The sequence below is a fragment of the Arachis hypogaea genome, chromosome 11 (genome assembly GCF_003086295.3).
Source record: "Arachis hypogaea cultivar Tifrunner chromosome 11, arahy.Tifrunner.gnm2.J5K5, whole genome shotgun sequence".
NCBI lineage: Eukaryota > Viridiplantae > Streptophyta > Magnoliopsida > Fabales > Fabaceae > Arachis > Arachis hypogaea.
Genome location: NC_092046.1, coordinates 56,335,131 through 56,339,350, shown reverse-complemented (window position 1 = coordinate 56,339,350; position 4,220 = coordinate 56,335,131). Strand labels below are relative to the sequence as shown.

Sequence of the window (4,220 nt, the reverse complement as noted above, 5' to 3'; positions counted from 1 at the left end):
AATGATTGTCAATGGTGTTACTAAAATAGGTTATTCCGTCTAGTTCTTCATAAACGACTTGCCTTGGGGATTGTGCAATATCCTCCTTAGCATCAACTGTAACGTCCTTGACGGAGTTCTCCTCAACTCTGGATTCCCATGGAGGTTCAGCGTCTCCTAGATCTTCAACCAACTCTTCTTCTTGTACAATGACAGGTTCTTCTACTTGTTCTAGTACGAATTCATGCTCTGTCTTGTCTACTGGAGTTTCTAGTGTCTCCTTCATGCTACGCTCTTCATTAGATTGTCCACATGGGGCTGTGGTTGGTCCTTGAATGTTCGCGCGTCTAGAAGCTAATTGAATTACTACTTGTTCCAGTTGTCGAATGGTTGTTTGAAGTTTATTTACTATTGCCTTGAGGCGAACCTCTGATTCTCGGGGTGATAGATTTGGACATGAGACATAGGGAAGTGGTGGTGCTTGTGAGTGTGGTGGTTCGAGGTTATGTTGAGAGGATGGTCTATAGGCACGAGGTGGGGCTTGTTGGTAGTCACAAGGTTGTCCACCATATCTATCAGCTGGGTATGCATTGTAGAATGGTCGTTGTCCATGATATCTTGGAGGGTGTTGTTGCCTGAAGGATTGATTAGATCCTCTTGGCTCTATCCATCCTTGATTGGTTTGACCTTGATGCATATTCCTGCTGTAACTTCTATTTCCTTCAACAAAGTTAGAACCAAACTCAAAGCGAGAGGGGTGAAAATTCATAGTAGCAAATAAAATTAAAAAGAAAAAAACAGAAATAAATAAACAAGCAAAAGAAAAATATTTACAATAACCAATAATAAGGCACACATTAGTAGTTCTCCGGCAATGGCGCCATTTTGACGTTAAGATTTTTGCCAGTAAAGTTTTCATAAAAACATTCGCGTTGTAGATATAGTTTCTAAACCGACAGAAATCCCTTCGTACAAACGTTTTGGTTGTCACAAGTAACAAACCCCTTAAAATTGATAACCGAGTATTTAAACCTCGGGTCGTCTTCTCAAGGAACTGCAGGAAAGTATGTTCTTATTATTGGTTATGGAGATTTTAAATTGGGGTTTCAAGAATGAGGAACAAGTAACTTAATGGCGGGTAAATTAAATGGAAATTAAAATAAATAAATAACTGCAAAGCAAACTTTTGGCAAGGTATGAGAAATTGGAAGTCCAGACTTAGTTATTCTTATCAATAACAATGGAAGTTGAATCTTAATTCCACTTAGTCAACCTTTACTAAAGTAAAGGAAAGTCAAGGGACTAATTGGTTTGATCTTCGAGTCCTATTTATTTCCTAAGAAAAGGTTGGGATTATTGAAGCTCAGTTCAATTAGCAAGATAACAATTATCAATTATGCTGTTGAATTGGATAACTCCTGAGTTACTGATTTCTTAACCAAAACCAAAAGGGAAAAAGTAAATCTACTGGAATAAAAATGCCTTCAGATGAGAAGTAATAATCATGTAAATAAAAGAAAGCAATAATAACTGAAATATCTCAAATAATATTAATTCAAAGAAAATCATAACATGAATGTAGCATAAGCCAATTTGGCAACATTTGTAGATACGAATAAAAGCATTAAAATAAAAGTAGAATAGAAACATAAATTAAAGTAAATATTAAACCTGGAATGAAGAAACGAAGAAATCCTAATCCTAATCCTAAATCCTAAGAGAGAGGAGAGAACCTCTCTCTAAAAACTACATCTAATCCTAATAATTGTGAATTATGAAATCGCTGGAGAAGAATTCAAACACGCTGATTTCCGTCACTGCGACGTGGCCTCATGGAGCACGTAGTCGCGTCGCCTGGCGTCAGGGCAACTATGGCATATTATATATCAAATCGAATCCCCGGATGTTAGCTTTCCAACACAACCGGAACCGCGTCATTTGGACCTCTGTAGCTAAATTTATAGCCGTTTGAGTGCAAAGAGGTCAGGCTAGACAGCTTAGCAATTTCTCCAACTTCTTGTATTCCTTCCACTTTTGCATGCTTCTTTTCCATCCTCCAAGCCATTCCTGCCCTATAATCTCTAAAAGCACTTAACACACATATCAAAAAATCTAATGGTAATAAGAGAGGATTAATAATAAGCAATTATAAGATCAAAGAAGCATATTTTCAATCATAGCACAAAATCAGGAAGGAAATATAAAACCATGCAAATATTATGAATAAGTGGGTAAAGAGTTGATAAAATCCACTCAATTGAGCACAAGATAAACCATAAAATAGTGGTTTATCAGGGATAATGGCATTAAGTTGATGCTTGCTCCCAGGTCACAGAGTCCTTTATCAATTACTGTTTCTCCTATAGCACAAGGGATGTGAAAACTCCCTGGATCCTTCCTTTTTGTAGGCAACTCTGTTTGAATGAGAGAACTGCACTCCTTATTCATCAATATTGTTTGTCCTCCCTTTAGTGAATTTTTCTTGGTCAGCAGCTCCTTCATATACTTAATGTATGAGGGTATTTGTTGGAGGTCCTTGATGAATGGTATGTTTACATGGAGAGATGCAAACATGTCGAGGAACTTTGAGTACACTTTCCTTTCTACACCACCCTTGAGTCTTTGGGGAAAAGGTGCATATGGGTTCAGAATTTCCTTCTCCCTTAACTCCTTCTTCTGTGTGGAATTGGTTTCTTGCTCACCCTCTTCTTGCTCCTCTACTGGAATATCTCGAGAGTGTTCTAAGGGTTTGTTCGGTTCTTTCTCACTCCCCTTATCACTTATAGTGACCATCTTGCATTCTTCCCATCTTACCTTCCTTGCTTCACCTCTTGGGTTTTCTCCGTGTCACTTGGGAAGCTATCAGTAGGCTTGGGAATTTGCAGAGAGAGATATCCCACTTGATACTCTAGCCTCTTGATGGTGTCTCCCTGGTTTTTGATATTAGCTCGCACTTCATCCTTGAACACTCTGTTGTCTTGGATTTTTTTGCATATACCTTCAAGTAGAGTCTCAATCCTGGAGAGTTTATCTTTGGATGGTGATGGTGAGTTGAGGTTAGAGGGGTGAGAAGGTCCATTTTGGTTTTGATATGGATGTTGAGAGGTATTGTTGGGTGGGTGCTGATATGATCTCTGTATGGAGTGTTGGTGAGTTGCATTGTGGTTGGGTTTGTGACGTCAGTGATCTTGGTCGTGATCTTGTTGATTTTCCCACCTAAAGTTTGGGTGGTTCTTCCAGCCAGGATTGTAAGTTTTGGAGTATGGATCATGGGTTTGCCTAGGTGAGTTCCCAATATAGTTGGCTTGTTCCTAATCACCCTCTTCCTCTGCATTCACTCCTTCTTGAGCTACTGATGAGGTGGTGACTGCTGCAACTTGGTTTCTTTCCATCTTCTTGGTAAGGTCAGCCAGCTTCTTGGTGATCATCTTGTTTTGAGCCAGCAACACGTCCATATTGTTCAGCTCCATTACTTCTCGAGTGTTGCCTCTTTCAGAAGCATAGAAGTAGTCATTCTCAGCTACAGTCTCGATGACATTTTTGGCTTCTTTAATGGTCTTCTTCTTGTTCAGAGATCCCCCGGATGAGTGGTCCACTGCCTTCTTTGATTCATAAGAAAGACCCTCATAGAAGATGTGTAGTTACACCCATTCATTGAACATGTCTGGCGGACACCTTCTTATTAAGTCCTTAAACTTCTCCCATGCTTCATAGAGAGTTTCACCATCCTTTTGCCTGAAGGTTTGTACCTCAGCTCTCAACTTGTTGATTCTTTGAAGGGGGTAGAATCTCGCCAAGAATTTGTTTACCACATCTTCCCAGGTTGTTAAACTCTCCTTTGGGAAGAATTTCAGCCATTTATATGCTTTATCCTTGACTGAGAAGGGGAACAGAAGCAGTCTATAAGTGTCAGGATGAACACCATTCGACTTCACAATATCACATATCCTTAGAAAGGTGGTTAGATGTTGATTGGGGTCTTCTTGGGCGCTTCCTCCGAATGCACAGTTGTTCTGAACGAGAGTGATGAGCTGGGACTTTAGTTCAAAATTATTGGCATGTATGGTTGGCTTTTGGATGCTACTTCCACAATTTCCTGGGTTTGGATTGATGTAAGAGCCTAGAACACTTCTCTCTTGCCCAGCATGATTTACTGGGCCTTCCCTGGCATGGTTGTGAGCTTCTTCTTCATGGTGATTCTCCATATTCTCCTCCATGTCTAGTTCAAAATACTCTTCCTC

The 4,220-nt window shown here is 39.7% G+C and overlaps 1 non-coding gene across 1 annotated transcript; it reads left to right on the top strand.

Moving 5' to 3' along the window:
* The first annotated feature begins 3,639 nt into the window (after window positions 1–3,639).
* On the top strand, window positions 3,640–3,743 carry LOC112724811 (small nucleolar RNA R71). Its single transcript, XR_003163956.1, has one exon. It is a non-coding gene; the product is annotated as a small nucleolar RNA R71 (small nucleolar RNA).
* Window positions 3,744–4,220: the final 477 nt, after the last annotated feature.